Genomic DNA, 19,080 nt, shown 5'->3' with positions numbered 1-19,080 from the left:
CTAACCAAACAAGTGAAAGACCTGTATGACAAGAACTTTAAGTCTTTGAAGAATAAAATTAAAGAAGATATCAGAAAATGGATAGACCTCCCATGCTCTTAACATAGTAAACATTAACATAGAAAAATGGCAATATGTTTTTATTGAACTATATAGTTTATTCTACTCCCTTCTCTTTCTCACCCCTCCCCTTCTATCCTCTCCAATGATCCCCACGCTCCCATTTTACTCAGGAGATCCTGTCTTTTTTTACATCCCATGTAGATTAGATCCATGTATGTCTCTCTTAGGGTCTGCTTTGTTGTCTAGATTCTCTGGGATTGTGAACTGTAGGCTGGTTTTTCTCTGCATTGTGTCTAAAAGTCACTTATGAGTGAGGACATATTATATTTGTCTTTCTGGATCTGTGTTACCTTGCTCAATGTGATGTATTCTAGATCCATTCATTTGCCTGCAAATTTTAAGATGTCATTATTTTTTTCCACTGTGTAGTATTCCATTGTGTAATGTGTAAATATACCACATCTTCTTTATCCATTCTTCGGTTGAGAAGCATTTAGGTTGTTTACATGTTCTGGCTACAACAAATAATGCTCCTACGAACATAGTTGAGCACATGTCCTTGTGGTATGGTTGAGCATCCTTTGGGTATATACCTAAAAGTGGTATAGCTGGGTCTTGAGGTAGGTTGTTTTCTAATTTTCTGAGAAATCACCAGACTGATTATCAAAGTGACTGTACCAGTTTGCACTCCCACCAGCAATGGAGAAGTGTTCCCTTTACCCCACAGTCTCTCCAGCATAAGCTGTCATCAGTGTTTTTGATTTTGGCCATTCATATAGGTATAAGATGGAATCTCAGAATTGTTTTGATTTGCATTTCTCTAATAGCTAAGGATGTTAAACATTTCCTTAAGTGACTTGCAGCCATTTTAGATTCATCTGTTGAGAGTTTGCTGCTGAGGTCTGTACCCTATTCTTTTATTGGCTTATTTGTCCTTTTCATGACCAATTTCTTGATTTCATTGTATATTTTGGAGATCAGGCCTCTGTTAGATGTGGGGTTGGTGAAGATCTTTTCCCATTCTGTAGGCTGTCGTTTTGTCTTGTTGACCATGTCCTTTGATTTACAGAAACTTCTCAGTTTTAGGAGGTTCCATTTATTAATTGATGCTCTCAGTGTCTGTGCTACTGGGGTTATATTTAGGAAGTGGTCTCCTTTGCCAATCAATTCAAGTGTACTTCCCACTTTCTCTTCTATGAGGTTCAGTGTTGTTGGCTTTATGTTGAGGTCTTTGATCCATTTGGATTTGAGTTTTGTGCATGGTGATAGACATGGATCTGTTTGCATTCTTCTACATGTTGATATCCAGTTATGCCAGCACCATTTGCTGAATATGCTTTCTTTTATCCATTTGATATTTTTTGCTTCTTTGTCAAAAATCGGGTGTTCGAAGATGTGTGAATTGATATTTGGGTCTTCTATTCAGTTCCATTAATCCTTCTGTCTGTTTTTATGCCAATACCAAGCTCTTTTCAGTACAGAAGCTCTATAATAGAGTTTGAAGTCAAGGATTGTGATGCCTCCAGAAGTTCCTTTATTGTACAGCATCGTTTTAGCTATCCTGTGTGGTTGGTTGGTTGGTTGGTTGGTTGGTTGGTTGGTTGGGGTTTTGGGGGTGGGGGAGGGGGTTTTGGGGTTTTTTTGTTTTTGCTTTTGGTCTTGTTTTTGTTTTGCTTTGTTTTGTTTTTTCTGTTCCATATGAAGTTGAGCATTGTTCTTTTGAGGTCTGTGAAGAATTTTGCTAGGATTTTGATGGGTTTTGCATTGAATCTGTAGATTGCTTTTGGTAAGATTGTCATTTTTACTATATTAATTTTACCTACCCAAAAACATAAGAAATTTTTCCATTTTCTTGTACCTTCTTCAATTTCTTTCTTCAGAGATTTAAAGTTATTGTCATACAAGCCTTCCACTTCTTTGTTTAGAGTTGGTCCAAGATATTTTATGTTCTTTGTGGCTATTGTAAAGAATGTTTCTCTGATTTCATTCTCAGCCCATTTATCATCTGTGTAAAGGAGAGCTACTGAATTTTGAGATAATCTTGTATCAAGCTACATTACTGTTAAGTGTTTATGAGTTGTAGAAGTTCCTTGGTAGAACTTTTGGGGTCATTTATGTAAACTATCATATCATCAGCAAATAATGAGAGTTTGACTTCTTCGTTTCTGATTTGTATCCCCTTGATCTCCATTTGTTGACTTATTGCTCTAGTGAGCACCTCAAGAACTATATCGAATAGATATGGAGAGAATGGGTAACCTTGTCTTGTTCCTGATTTCAGTGAGATTGCTTTGAGTTTCTCTCCACTTAGTTTGATGTTGGCTGTTGGCTTGTAGTATATTGCCTTTATCATGTTTAGGTATGCTCCTTTTATCCCTGCTCTCTCCAAGAACTTTATCATGAAGGGATGTTGTATTTTGTCAAGGGCTTTTTCAGCAGGTATCAAACAAGAATTACAGTTATAATATTTATATCTACTTTATCTTTTATCATAACTAAGGAAAACTATAACTATCTATTCTTCAACTCCATCAAAGACTCCAGAAGGATATAATATTACCTAAGTAAACAGGAAGTACATTGTAAGCAACTTCCAAAACTCTAGAATTGGCAGAAACCTCTCACTGCCTGGACAGTCACCCAAAGTTCTTCTGTATCATTGAGGCACCCATATTCAGCCTACCAGCCCATAATATCTAGCAGACATTCCATGAAGCAGTAAATTTCAGTCACTTTGTTTTGTGTCCCACAGAATGTCTGACAGACTCTTTCATGAAGCAGGAACCCAGAAGCGTCGTCTCACCTTTAGGCAAGTTCAGCAGTCATTTTTCTGTGGGTTCTTCATGTCCAACTCACACAGCATAACATCAAGCAGTTCAGGCAAGAGCAATTTCTTGCCCAAATGGCTAGTAAACTCCATAAGGAGTCTCTTCAATGCCCATCTTCCTCTTGAAGTAATTGGTGCTGCCAAGAGCAGATGTGTCTCCATGTCATGAAAAGTCCTAAGTTATTAAAACATTTTAAACGCCATATTCTGTTAGTCTTTGAGAGGCTTGAAGATTATCTGTCTAACTAAAATGTATCTCCATATATCTAGAAAACCTAACACAACTACAAGCTTGACTAATTATAGATGACTATCTATTAACCTGTATTTCCTAATTATACATTACATTTTTAAATGAGCTGTACAAACACAATACCTTAATCAAGAACAGAAAGAAATATACATATAACAAAATTGACCTTAAATTTGTATCAATAAGCCACCTCAGCAGGTCTAGGCTGGAGCCTGGGACCTCCAAGGGAATAGACCTGAAACAGTACCACTGTGGGTCCAGGCACATCCAAGTCTGGGACTTCCGAGGGAGTATACCGGAGCCAGAGACCTTTGCAGAACCAAGCCCAAGCCAGGAGCAGACCCAGACCAGGAACATTTATGGAAACAAGACTGAGCTAGTGACCTAGGCCGGAGCAGGCCTGAGACAACAAACTCCACAGGAGTAGGTACAAGGGAGCAACCCTGCAGAGACAGTAGGCTTGACCCAAGACCTATGCAGGTCTGGACCTGAGTCTGGGACTTCCTAGGGAGTAGGCAGGAACCAGAGACCTCTGCAGGTCTGGGGCACAAATCCAGAATCTCCAAAGGAATGGCAGGTATCAGAGACCTCTGCCAGAGCAGGCTCAAGGCAGAAACCTCAGCAGAAAGAGTTCCAAGCAAGCAATCTCTGTGGGAGCAGGCCCAAACAACCACTGGTATTGCAGAGCATAGCCCAGGAGCACCGAGCAGCCTTGGGGAACATGGAGTAACCAACGGGGGTGACTAGAACCAGGGCCCTGACAACACAATGAAGAACAACCATCTGAGCCTTGGGTCTACTGGCACCTGGAAGATTGAAAACCAGAGTCACAGACAGCTCCAACTACATCAATTAGAGGAAACGATGGGTAGACAAAGTAAGAACATACACAACACCACAAAGAACAATGCAACAACAGTAAAAACTAGTGACCCTATGACAGAAAGACACGAACATTCAAATATAGATGAAGCAGAAGAAAATGACCTAAAAAATAATTTTAGGAGAATGTTTGATGCCCTTAAAGAGGAATTGAAAAAAATTCCCTCAAAGAAATGGAGGAAAATACAAACAAAATATTGGAAGGCATCAACAAATCCCTTAAAGAAAACCAAGAAAAAGCAATCAAACATATTAAATAAACAATTCAAGACTTAGAAACTGAAATAGAGACAATAAAGAAAACACAAGCCAAGGGAATTGTATAAATAGAAATCATGAGAAAATGATCAAGAACCACAAATGCAAGCGTAAACAGTAGAAAATAGGAGATGAAAGAGAGAATCTCAAGCACTGAAGATACAATAGAGGAAATAGATTCATCAGCCAAAGAAAACATTAAATCTAACAAAAGCTTAACACAAAATATCCAGGAAATATGGCACACCATGAAAAAGATCAAACCTAAAAATAATAGGTATAAAAGAAGGAGAAGAAGTTCAACTCAAAAGCACAGAAAATATATTTAACAAAATCACAAAAGAACTTTTCCAACCTAATGAAAGATATACCTATGAAGATACAAGAAGCTTATAGAACAACAAATAGACTGGACCAAAAAAAGTCCCCTCACCACATAATAATCAAAACACTAAACATATAGAATAAAGAAAAAATATTAAGAGCTGCAAAGGAAAAAGACCAAATAACATTTAAAGGCAGACCTATCAGAATTACACCTGGTTTTTCAATGGAAACAATGAAAGCAAAAAGGTCCTACTCAAGTGTTATGCAGACATTAAGAGACCATGGATGCCAGCCTAGACTACTATACCCAGAAAAACTTCAGAGCAATAAGACAACAAAAGGACATCAAGGGGATACAAATCAGAAAAGAAGAAGAAGTCAAACTCACTATTTGCTAATGTTATGATAGTTTACATAAGTGACCCCAAAAATTCTACCAGGGAACTTCTATAACTCATAAACACTTAACAGTAATGTAGCTTGATACAAGATTAACTCAAAAAATCATTAGCTCTCCTTTACACAGATGATAAGTGTACTGAGAATGAACTCAGGGAAATATCACCCTTCACAATAGCCACAAAGAACAAAAAATATCTTGGATCAAGAAGTGGAAGGCCTGTATGACAAGAACTTTAAATCTTTAAAGAAAGAAACTGAAGAAGACACCATAAAATAAAAAAAATAAAAAGATCTCATATGCTCTTGGGTAGATATAATTAATATAGTAAAAATGGCAATCTTACCAAAAGCAATCTACAGATTCAATGCAATGCCCATCAAAATCCTAGCAAAATTCTTCACAGACTTTGAAAGAACAGTGCTGAACCTGCATGGGACTGAACTAGACCCCCTGAATGCAGGACAGTGGATAGATTGGGCAGTTTATGAAGCCACTGGCAGTGAGTCCAGCATCTATCCCTAACACATGAACTGGATTTTTGGAGCCCATTTCCTATGGAGAAATACTGTACTCAGCCTAGACACAGAGGGGAGGGCCTTGGTCCTGCTTCAATGTGGTGATGGGACAGACTTTGTCCACTCTCCATGAAAACCAGTACCCTCTCTGAGGAGCAGATGGGTGGTGGGGTAAGGGGAAGGTGGTGGGGAGCCGGATGAGCAGAGGAAAGAACTGATATGTAAAATTTAAAAAATAAAATAAAAAGTAAAAAAAAATTTCATCAGTTTTGCCTGGTATATTCATGTTCCATGTGTGTTCGTGTTCCATGTGTGTTCGTGCTCCATGTGTGTTCGTGCTCCATGTGTGTTCATGCTCGATGTGTGTTCGTGTTCCATGTGTGTTCGTGCTCCATGTGTGTTCGTGCTCCATGTGTGTTCATGCTCCATGTGTGTTCATGCTCCATGTGTGTTCATGCTCCATGTGTGTTCATGCTCCATGTGTGTTCGTGCTCCATGTGTGTTCATGCTCCATGTGTGTTCGTGTTCCATGTGTGTTCGTGCTCCATGTGTGTTCGTGCTCCATGTGTTCATGCTCCATGTGTGTTCATACTCCATGTGTGTTCGTGCTCCATGTATGTTCATGTTCCATGTATTCATCCTCTCCATTGGATTCTACCCTCTTTGGGGCAGGAGCATGGGACCAGTCCAGGGAAAGACGCAGTGATGACTGAGTTCATTTCACAAGGTCATACTGCGCCAACTCTCTCTCTCTCTCAGTCAATGTCTGTCTGTCCATCCCTCCCTCCCTCCTCCCAGCTCTCTGAAGTGAACAGACGTTAGGATAACTAAACAACTATGATATAGTTGTCATGGGCAACTCTATCTTCAAAGCACAGAATGTCACATCATCTAAGTAATCCATGAATATCTGAGAAGTTGATGCTGTATGCAAATGATTCCTTGACCCTCCCACTTGTAATACTTCCTGGTCACTATGTATATAAATTTCAAAGTGATCATATGTGTTCTCAGTCACATTCTTCTTCAGAAGTCTGAATCCAACTTACCTTATTACCTATATGAGTTCAGCCAACATCAGTGACAATACAATTTTTTCTGAGACAGGGTCTCACTGGGTATGTCTGGCTGTCCTGTAACTCACCATGTACAGCAGGCTGACCTTAAACTCACAGAGATCTGACTGCCTCTGTCTCCCAAATGCTGAGAATGAAAGCATGTACTACTATGTCCTGGTAATATTTATTTAACAATATTTTCTGCCCATTTTAGGTTAGTGTAAAAAGCAATGGGTTTTGTTATGACATTATCACTCATATGTGTCTTTATGCTTTTGTTTCATTTGTCCCCTTCCCCCACTGCCTCCATGTCCCATCTCCACCCTCCTCCTCTCAACCTCAGACAGCTTTCTCTCTCTCCTTCTGTGTCCCTCTTTTCCCTCCCCTAATAGTTCTTCCTACCTTCTTTCTAGTTTCATGATATACACACATAGATGATTATATACATTTTATATACATAAATATATAGCACATAGTATTTGTCTTTCTAAATCTGCTTATTTCAGTTAACATAGTGATTTCCAGCTCCATCTACTTTCCAGCAAATGCCACGGTTTCACTTTTCTTTACAGCTATGTAAAACTCTTCGAATTGTAAGCCCCACGTTGTCTTTATCCATTTAACCCAGTGCACATTTAATGATGATTCTTATCGGTCCTCACCAGATTATAGCCACCATCAAGTTTATAATTCCTATCCTTCTGCTATCCTCACATCTGATAGGAGGAGCTACAGTTCACTGGGCACTTCCTAGTACCGGGTACCATGCAACACAACTCAAAGATGGTTTGATCCCCACACCAGCACCATAGTGGGCATTAACACCATCCTCCAGTACATGACTGAGGAAAGCACCTCACCCAAGTTCACATGGCAAACAAGGGTATGGGCGGTCTCCAACACCAATCTCTGCCTCTGTGCCTGGTCCTTGGCATCCCGCAGAGTACTCAGAATCATCTGTCAGTAAGCAGACAGAGGTGATGCTGGGAAGTTTGATGTCCATTTTAACTGTCAACTGTTACAACCTAGAATCATTTGGTACCAGTCTCACTGAGGAACTGCCTGGATCGATTGACCTGTAAGCATGTCAAGGCTGTCTTCACTGATGGGAGAAGAGCCAGCCTGAAAGTGGACAGCAGACAAAGGACTATCTTTTAACATAAGGATGTAGCGGGCCAGAACAATCGCTTTCCAGAGTTACTTTTCAATTAACTGAGCATTGTTTCTTGGGTTTTGCTGTATAGTTTTTAATCCAGGTATTTTTTTTACTAGGCAGGCACTTTAGCCAGCTAAGCCACAGAGCCAGAGCTAATCCTGGCATTTTTTTAAACTCTGTATCAGCATCATTAGTGGAGAAAAAGGATTGGAATTAGAGATCTAAAACCTGAATTCCTGTAGGATGTCATATTTACTGTGTTACAAAAACATAAATAAACACACATTGTAGTAACGCTGCACTTGGAAGATTCAGGTCAATCTTTAATAAAACCTCAAATGATCTAGGAACAAAACGAACTCCGCAGCAAGAAACAAAACAAGTGTCAGGTTTGGATCAAATTGCCCAGAAACATTGTGTGTCAACACAATTAATGTCAACACCTCGGAACCAATATCACGCTTAAAGTACTGCAGCCTTCTCAAGCCTGGAGTTTTCCAGACAGTTCATTTCACAGAGATGTATTTACTTTGAGAAAGTATACCCAGCCAGCAGCCTGTGACTCCATCAACCTAAGACTCAGCCATAAAATCCTCTCATATTTCTCCCCAGGCAGTAATTATTTGATATCCCTCAACATATGTGTCAAACACAAAAGAAATTGTTCTGGCTTTCCCTGCCTTTTCATTGCTAAATTATAGAAAACAACAAGCAATCTTTGTGGAGTCCAAGGCATCAGAAATATTAGCTACATTGTGAGAGCTGAATAGAAGCAACTCATTGCTGAGAAGATCTTAATAAAACAAGTCTCCTTTGGCATCCAGTGAGTCCCCAGGGAAGTATAAAGCCCCTGGTTTCAAGGCTAGGAAACACGACACAGGAAGAGACAAACCACAGAAAGGTCACTGAATTTCACTTCCCATAGAGCCCTAACCTTCTCTCTTCTAAATCGGACCAAATGAGGTCCCTCCAAGTGGACTTCTCTTCCAGTCCTCTGATGCCTGAACTGGACCACCCAAGGACTGCTCACTTTATTAGAGTGCAGAGTGTGAAATTAGCTTATTACCTGGACTCCAGGGCTTGTAGCTCCACCTGCCTCACCCGGTTCTTTATCAAGACATCTGTTCTGTTCTTACACCCCACACTTCCTGGTCACATTAAAAAGATCTACATTTGGAACACTCTGTCTCTCCCAGTGTTAAGAGACCTAATAAATGTGACATTTTAGCCGTGTTCCATGCCTTCCCTAGGCTGTTCCCTCTCCAGCCCACCTCTGCTCACTTTCCCACTGCCCTTGAGTGTCTGCTGGTCCTTCCCTGCCAGGCACAAGGCACAGGTCACTGAGGGTCTGGGTGAACAAGGACCCTATTCTTCCTCACTCTGTCTCGGATTCCGAATCTTACACATATCCATGTCTCGCGCCATGCTACTTCTCCAGCCTAAAGGCTTTGCCACCTCTCTGAGTTTCCATAGCTCTCCCTTCAGACCTTTGCTCTCCCCGTGATGCATGCCTATGGCAGTATTTCCTCCACTGAGCAAAATCTCCTGCAAAGGTGGACCACCCATGAAGCCCTTTCAACTTACTCTGTTTCTCAGAAAATAAGGTGTTCTGATGTCTATCGTTTTCCTGCTCACCTTTCTGAGTATACATACATTCACCATGTTAAGTATTTTTAGAGTACAAAGTGATTTCATGCTTACCTCCTCATATCAAGCAATAATGGTAACTAATATTACCACATTTCCCCATCGCTTCTTTTGACTTTTCTTCATGCTATTAAAGATCTTGTAAAATGCAGTTTATGCCTTTTTTATTAAACAGAATATACAAAATATGATGCAGGATTTGTGTAGTTAACACAAGATCATCTTTTTCAAAACCAGTAGCTTTACTGTAATAAAGCAGTTTCTACAGGGGCTAGAATAGCAGGGGACACATTAAACATCTCAGAACACTAACAACTCAGCTGCAGTTCTTGCTCTCCCAGATTCTCCTTGTACTTGAAACATGAATGAAACCATTGTTCCTATTGACAACAGTAGCAGATCTCTTCTTTTGAAAATTCCATTCATGCACATAATGTATCTTGGTCATATATATTCTCCGCTCCCTCCCTCATGTTCCCCCAGCCCCTTCCCAATACATCTCCTACCTCACTTTCAACTTCATGCAAAGTAAAAGGAGCTCTCTTAGTCAATAGGATGAAAAGTAACAACTGGATACTCCCTACACTGTGATGTGAACCCATCTGCCACTGTGTTCTGAAAAGCTAATAAATAATACATGCATTCATCTCATGCAATGTTTTCGCACATATTACGCTTTGCCTTGGGATTGTTCTGAGGCCAATGATGGAGAATCTGAATAAATTTGTGATACTATACACACGAAAAGAGTGGTTCTCCAGCATCAGAATGGAAAATAGAAGACACTGAGCTTATATTGAACTTTTATAATGGCCTAGTTACCGATGATTTAATTGAGAATGTTCTTTCTCAGCGGGGTGGTGTTTACAAAGAGTTTCCCTAAGTCACATAAAGAACAAAAATCAATTTAGAGAGCAAATATTGTGTTACTTAATCTCCACTCCCCATGTTTGCCTCGTTGTTATGGGAACGTCAATAACCCATAGATGCCTCTGCCTCCTCATTTGCAAAATGAGGAGGATGTGCTGTGAGACTGACCACTTCCAGATGCGAGAGCTAGGATAGTTCACTGTATTGGAGAAAAAAATATCAGGAAGACAAAAAGATGTAATGAATAGCTGCCACTCGACAGCTTGTTTTAAAGAAAAAATAGTAAATGTGCCAAGGACTGAGGTGTTCCTCCATGCCTTTGAGAGTATTGTTCACTAGGACCCTCTGAAACCAAAATCCCAAAACAATCCTCCTTCCCTAAAGTGGTTCCTGCCTGACATAACGGCCACAGCAAAAGTAGCTCAAACAGTGGCATACGCAGCCCATGACCATTTCAGTTGTTTCCAGATTGTGTGTTGGAGAAAGGGTCACTTGTTCATCCCAGCCACCCAGCCACAAAATAACCTTCCAGAAAACCAAATTATTTGCAATATTGCTTGGCAAATAGCTTAAGCGTATGTCTGGCTAAAGGCATATCCTAAACTAACCCATCTCTATTAATCTGTATATCAGCACAAGGTAGTGGCCTACCAGCAAAGTTGCAACACGTCTATCTTTGTTGGCAGCTCCATGGCGTCTCTCTGACTCTGCCCTCTTTCTCCCAGCATACAGCCTAGCTTTTCCCACCTAGTTCTGTTCTGCCCTTGCCATAGACTCAAAGAAGTTCTTTATTCATTAACCAATAAAAGCAACACATAGACAGAAGGACTCCCACACTATTTCCCCTTTTCTGTTTAAAAAAAAGGAAGGCTTTAACTTTAACATAGCAATATTTTATATATAACAAATCAGTTATTAAGCAAGAATTACAGTTATGATATTTATCTACTTTATTTTTTATCATAACTAAGGAAAACATTATCAATTCTTCAACTCCATCAAAGACTCCAGAAGAATATAACATTACCTAAATAAACAGGAAGTACATTGTAAGCAACTTCTAAAACTCTAGAATTGACAAAGACATGTCACTGCCTGGATAGTCAGTCACCCAAAGTTCTTCTGTACCATTGGAGCATCCGTCTTCAGCCAACAGGCCCATAGTATCCAGCAGACTTTTTCACAAAGCAGGAAATTTCAAAGACAGTTCCACCTATATTGGTACTTTGTCAGTCACTTTCTTCTGTGTCCTGCAGAATAGCTAGCAGACTCTTTTATGAAGCAGGAACCCAGAAGGATCATCTTACCTTTAGGCAAGTTCAGCAGTCATTTCTCTGAGGGTTCTGCATGTCCAGTCAAGCAGTCCAGGAAAAAGAAGTTTCTTGCCCAAATGGCTAACCAGCTCCAGAAGAAGCCTTTTCAATGCCCATCTTCCTCTTGAAGTAGATTGTGCTGCCAGGAGCAGATGTGTCTCATAGTTATGAAAAGTCCTAAGTTATTAAAACATTTAAATGCCATATTCTGAAGGTCTCTGAAAGATTTGAAGAATACCAATCTAACTGAAATATATCTCTGTACACCTAGAAAATTTAATTAACATGACTATGAGCTTAACTATTAAAAATTGGTATCTATTAACTTATATTTCTTATTTATACATTACATTTTTAAGTGAGCTACACAAACATAATACCTTAGTCAAGATCAGAAGATACATATAACAAAATTGAACTTAAATTTGTATCAATAAACCAAGATCCATACCAATGCAAATCTCTATAGCATATCCTCCTTTAAATGTAAACAAACATTTATAGACAATATTTGGGAATATGGACGTAGTTCTGTCCATACTGCTTCCCACTGTTTGAGGCACTGTTAATCAGGTCTTTCATGGTGTATCCTATGTGCTAGGTTCATTTCAGTCAGCAGTTGGGCGAAGTAATTTTTTGAGAGTGTTCATGGTGACCTTTCGGGGGCTCTTGTTCCATCAAACCACACCAGTCTGAAAGCAATCCACAGGTTCTCATCCTCTGTGGAAACAAAAGAAGAACCTCTTTTCCAAAATAACATATCCTTAGACCCAAATTTGGAAGTCATGATACTTTTATATTTTACATGCTGGTTTAGCTTAGCAGCCCATACAATGAAATATCTCTCTGTAGCTCATTCACAGTCAAAAATTCAAAGATAATACAATATTATACATAATCCAGACTCTCTGTGAATTTTTCATTTTTACATGGCTTATTTTTCTTTACTCCTTTTAATCTATGACTATCTGTACTCTGTCTCTTTAAAGATGTTACCTTTTTTACTCTCTATACTCTATTCAACAGTATGACTAATCTGGATTTGTCTTTATTGCATACCTGTAATTCTTTACTGTCTTGAAGAGCTTTTAAAATGGTAAGCAGCTTGGTTGCAGCTGCTCTGGATTCTGGCTCCACCTCTCTCCACTTTCAAAATGGTGAATGTACCATTACTGCCACATCTGGTAGGAGCCATGCAATTTTTTCTTCTTTTCCTTTTTTTTTCTTTTTCTTTTTTTTTTTTTTTTAAATAACTCACTGAATCTACAATTTCTTTCTTTTTTCTTTTTTTGGTTTTTTTGAGACAGGGTTTCTCTGTAGTTTTGGAGCCTGCTCTGGAACTAGCACTGTAGACCACCCTGGCCTCACACTCACAGAGATCCACCTGCCTCTGCCTCCTGAGTGCTGGGATTAAAGGCATGTGCCACCACTACCTGGTTATCATGCATTCATTTTTGTCTTGTCTAAAGAGATTCTATTTATTCTTTTCCTGAACATTCAAAAGACTTTGAACAAAATTAACTTCCTTTTACTTAGTTCTCATCTGCTTTAATACAGCCTTGGGGTTTTTATTATTATATGTACAGTAGTCCCCTTTGTCCATAGTCTCCAAAAGATGCCAGGAAATACAAACACGATAGTATCTACACTGTAAATACTGAACTTGTACTGTTTCCTACAGTTGAGAGAAAAGCCACACAGCAGCAGGGTCTGACTGTCCTTCAATGTTTGGTCATTACTTATATCATTACCTCTGTATTTTGGGGTCCAATTCTGTAAACCTAAAATTGTTTGAACACAGATACTGCAGAGCTGTCCAGTTTCTGAGTAGTTTAGGAGGAGTAGCACACATCATGGACACTCTGGACAAAACTGATTCCCAGGAGGAATATGTGGGAAGGGAACAGTGTGAAGTTTCATCATTTTGAACGTGGCCCACATTAAAACTTTAAACTGCTTATTTCTGGAAATTCTCCACTTAATGTTTTCTGACTATGAGTCTATGAAAAAAGGGAAATTTATTTTTTAGTTGTTTGTATTTTATTTGTTATTTTTGTGAGTATAAGTGTATGCCTGCTATGGCACACATTTTTTTTTTGCTTGATATTATTTTTAACCAATATTCATTTAGATTTGGTCTGTGTTGGTCATTTTTCTATTACTGTGATAAAACCTTGTTACCAAGGCAACTTATGATTTTAAAAAAGCTTTTCTCTGGGGCTTACAGTCTCAGAGGGTCAGTACCCATGACCTTCATAGCAGGGAACATGACAGCACACAGGCAGGCACGGCACCAGAGCAGTAACAGAGAGCTCACATCTTGAGACACAACCAGGAGGTACTGGGAATGGCTCCCACCTTTTGAAGCCTCAAACCCTGCCCCCAGTGATACACCTCCTCTAACAAGGCCACACCTCCTAGTCCTTCCCAATCAGTTCCACCAACTGGGACCAAGTATTCAAACACATGTTATCTCTGAGGGTCATTCTCATCCAAACAATCACAGTGGTATAGCTCTTTATTGTCCATCCTCCATTTCTGCAACACAGACCTTCCATCTGGCCCTCCCTTCTGCAGGTAGTATATGCTTTCAGGTTACTTTCAGTGACAATGGAGAAGCTGATGACAACTTTTTTTCATCCTGAAAACACCTCCATATTGCCTTCCTTCAAACTTAGAATCACTGAACAAGAATATTCCAAGAAGGATGGTAATTTTCACCAAGCATTTCAAAGACATTATTCATTCCCCATGTTCAAGTTGTCTTTGAGATGTCAGCGGTCATGCTAAACGCTGTGCCTTTGTTGGTGGTCTTTCTTTTCTTTCTACCTGCTTCCAAGCTTTCTTTATAATCTGGCTTTTGTTCTGATGGTATGGCTGTGATTTATTTGTATCCATTATGTTTGAGATTCATGAGAGCTCCTTAATCTAGGAATTTGTTGCTTTAAACAATTCTAGAAAGCTCTCATTTTTGTCAAGTGTTTTCCTATACTCTCTTACATTTTTCTGAAACTTTCTCCTAACACATTTAGACCTTCTCATGCTACTTGACTTGACACCTCTTCACATTTACACCTCTTGACTCATCTTTGTCATTCAGTTGCACTCTGAGTCTTTTGTCAGGACTATCTAGTTTTAAAAAATTCTATTTCACCTTGCTTAATAGGCTAAATAGAATTACTGAGCTAGATAGTCCTGAGACCACCCCCATCATTGAACTTTTAATTACATTATTTATTTCTTCTCCTTTACCTTTCAAATATGCTGGTAGATCTTGTAATCTCTTAGTACTTACTCCAACTTTCAAGTATATACTTTAATTTCAAAATTACTCAGGTGTGGTACTTATTACTATAATGTCAGCCCTCAGGATACAAAGGCATGAGGGTCATCAAAGATAATGTGGTGTACGTAGTAAATTCCAGGCCAGTTAGGACTAACATAGAAAGACCTTGTCTCAAAAAGAAAGCACAGTAACAAATAAGTAAAATGCTTTAATATGAGTATAGCCATCTTCCACACATTTCCCTAAACAAAGGAGCATGCATGCATTGTTGTGAAGGCTGTCAGCCCCGTCAAATAAATGCCATCCTGGGGGGTTCAGCAATTCCATCTTGCAGAAGCATCATCCCAGCTGGGTTTCTGGACTATTTATATCCCCTCTTGTATGAGTGGAGGGGGACACAAGGCCCATCGCATCTTCCTACCGCTCTGCCTTAGAATTGCTCATGGCCTCCAGGAGGAGTTAGAATTTTTAAGCTGGAAAAAAAACTGGAGAAGGGGGTGGGATTCTACCTATGAAGTGATGGGGAAGTCATTATCCCTGCTGGGTGAAAACTTTTCAAGTATGGCCTGTTAGGAGGAGAAGCACCCACACCCTTGTAAATAATCCCTCCCCTATGCTCTGTAGGGAAGTCTTATAAATGCATTGGTTCCCTCTAAGTTAACTTTGGTGAAGTTATTGCTTGGATTTGTTTCTGGTGCCTTAGGTGAATGGATGGACATTGCTTATGTGTACCCTGGGAAGGAATTTTAGCAACATGCGTGCTCATGTGTGCATGTGTATTTGGAGGCCAGAGGGTGATGTCAAGGGTCTTCCTCAATCAGTCTCCACCTTATATTTTGAAACAGGGTCTCTCATTGGACATGGATCTCATCAATTTGGCTAGGCTGGCTGGCCAATAGATACAAAAGATCCACTACCCACCATTTTGGGGTTATAGATACAATGCCAGCTTTTGAGCATGAGGGCTAGAAATCTAAACTAAGGCCCTCATCTTTGCCAGGGAGGCACTTTACCAGATTAAGACATCTTCCTAACCCCTACTGTATCTCTGTACTGCATTTTTTTCTTATGTTTGTTTGATCTTGTCCTGTTTTGTTTATCCTGGCTCTAAGAACAATTGACTAGAGTCATCTGAGAAGAAAGACCCTCAACTGAGAAAATGCCTCCTTCTGATTTCCTGTAGGGAAGCCTATGGAGCATTTTCTTGAATAATGATTGCTGTAGGAGGGCCCAGCTCACCAGAGAGGATGCTAACCCTAGATAGGTAGAAGTACAGACTGTAAAGACCAAGTCAGTAAGGACCATTCCTTCATGGGTCCTACCTCTACTCCTGCTTGAGTCTCTACCCTGACTTCCCTCACCAGCTGTGCTCAGGACAGACGTGTCGGGGAACAACCTCCTCCAAGTTGCTTATAGTCATGATATTTATCACAGCAACAGAAAGTAAACTCAGACAAATAGCATAAACTGTGTGTGTGTGTCTACCATTTATCCGTTTATACTATGTGTCATAAAGCCTTGGAGTGTATCATACCATCCAGGTTTATGTAATGATACTCCCCAATATTCAAACAACAAGGAAATCATCTAACGACATATTTCTCATAACCATGTCATTAGGTGACTCATGACAGCAAATTGCATACTATACAGGCTGATAATCCCATAGCCACAGAGATAACAGATTCACCAAATCCTCAAGCCATAGCTGAGCAGAAGCACCAAATACGGGTAAGCCATAAGCTGGAGGTGGTTCCTCAATTCTGTGAAAGACAATACTAGGAGTTTATGCCTGCTCTGTTGAACACCTCCCACTCATCAGCAAGCTTCAAGGCAGTCAAAGTTTCTTCATCTCCTCTCCCTCCCCCATGTCCTGGTCTCCAGGAGGCAACCTCTCTAAGAGCCTGTCTGCACTATCTGTGTCTATCTGAGCTGAGATAGCTTGCCCGTGCTGTGGAAAAACGAAAGTAGAAAGTTCTCTGCTACAATAGAGCTCCTCCAATTTAACATTAATCATTAACACTCAGTTGATTGTCTCAGAGGTCAAAATACACCTCAGTTACATGCAGGAAGTTGTAATCCAGTATCTATGTGCAGATACAGTCAGCAAACAGCCTGGAATAGCAAGGACTCTAAATGTGTGTTTATGTGTATGAATAAGGGGCAATGAGGTCTTTATTTCGTCTCTGATATGGCTAAAAAAAAAAATGAATTCCCGTGAAACGGTAGCTTGATTTCCTGTAGTCACTTTATAAGCTAGAATAACCTGCCAAAGGCTAAATCTCAATGATACATCGAAGACCCAATGTTCTACACGCGGCGTTCTCATGTGGAAACAGAAACTCCAGTCGGGATGCTGCCACTCAAACAGACCAGTGACTCGGATGGTGGAAGCTCAACCTCGTAGTCTTCCACTATCAGATTTTAGTTCAAATCTAAAGCATCAGCAATCTATAAACATTATACAATAACGGGTAGGATAATGCATGAAGTTATTTCTTCAGACAACTAAAAATGGGATGTTTAACGCTGAGTTAAATGTAACTGAGTCCAGCCACAAGTGAGCATTGAGCTAAAGAAGAGGACACATTTGTAGTGTGTGACACTGCGTGTATACTCCTTCCTACCTCAGAGCTGTGCCGATCTGCATTCCGCAGCTGTGACAAACACCCGAGGTAAATGACAGAGAAAACACTTACCTTAGTTCATGATTTCAGAGGTTTTGGTCCAAAGTCAGCTGCCACCAGGGTGCATCACGGCAGGTACCTGACAGAGGCATCATTCTCAGCAGGGCAGCCAGGCAGCAAAGAGAGACAGAAAGAGAAGGATCCAGGCATCCCTGCAAAAGCATACCCCTGGTGACATGCCTTCCACTGCATCCCACCTTCTAAAGGTTCCACCACCTCCCAGTGGGACCTCAGACCAGGGACCAAGTCTTCATCACAGGGGCCCTTGGAGGACACTTCAGACCCACACTTGGCACTAACTGTGAATAAGAGATGTTTTAAACATCTTCGGCATATGTTCCAGTACATGAAACTCAATGGGACTCACCTCAAATTGTGTACAATTTTAATGATGCAATTTTCCATTTTAATCAAACAAGTTTCTCTCTTACCCCATTAATAAGTATCAAAAACTACATCCATTTACACACACACACACACACATCTGTCTCCGAAAGATTACTAATTGCAAATCTCAGCTGTGATATCTACTAATAAATTGATTTATCATCCTAACAAACACCAAGAGCTGCTTGCTGTATGCACAGCCATTAATGGCAAACACTTGGTGAAGATTAGCTGACGGACAAGCTACCACATACTATATATATCATAGAGTTCCTAAAGCAGGGTCACTTGGTCAGTTTTTAATTTTGCATAGCTCTTACTTTATAAAACTTATAACTGAGATAAGCCGTAACTGATTTGTAACTTGAAGGCAAGGTATCTAAAAGACAGAAACAATTCAATCTTATTCTATCTTAGGAGACCATTATTAGGGAAAGCAACATAAACAGATTCCAGATGTACTTCCTTGTGTGTGTGTACATTGTGCCTGCTTGCTTCAATCATACTCAGATCTCCAATCAAGTTAGCATTAAGATGGGAATCTGCTGTGGTTTCTGTGACTTTCCCAAGCCCTTCGAATTAATTTGACTTAAAGAAATTACATGAATGCTTCAAAGAATAAGGAGATATTTTCAGTCGGGAGTCTGAGTGGAAAGGACTTTAGGAGGAAACACACTCATTCCTCAACACTCAGTGGGTGCCCACCATCAGGTCCCCACTGCAGAGCCAGTGCCCACATGTATGCACGGAAGAATCAGCAAATCCTCCTGAAGAGAAACAGATCCAGGCTCTGGAAGGAACGTTTCTATTCAAACAAATCAATAGATTGAGTGGCCAAAGTTCATAATTATTGCCCTCCTTTATCAGCGGCCTCTAGGAAGTTAGGTGTGTGAGTCCCTGTGGTAACCTGAAACCTTTCTTCTCGAGGAATCCCTTGGCTCTGAGTGTGGGAATCTGCAAGGAGGAGCAAGCTTCTGCAGCTGGAATCCATCAGGGATCCTGGGAGGCAGCTCCAATGGTCTCAGGATGGTAAAAACAGAAAGCATCTCCTGGTGGTAGCTAGCTGGCTTCCAACAGGGTAGGCAGGCTCCTGCATGCAACATACCAGGTATAAAAACTGGTTTCTCACTCCTTAAAAATTTTAAAAG

The sequence above is a fragment of the Chionomys nivalis genome, chromosome 7 (assembly GCF_950005125.1).
Source record: "Chionomys nivalis chromosome 7, mChiNiv1.1, whole genome shotgun sequence".
In the NCBI taxonomy this organism is placed as follows: domain Eukaryota; kingdom Metazoa; phylum Chordata; class Mammalia; order Rodentia; family Cricetidae; genus Chionomys; species Chionomys nivalis.
This window is presented reverse-complemented; position numbering follows the sequence as displayed.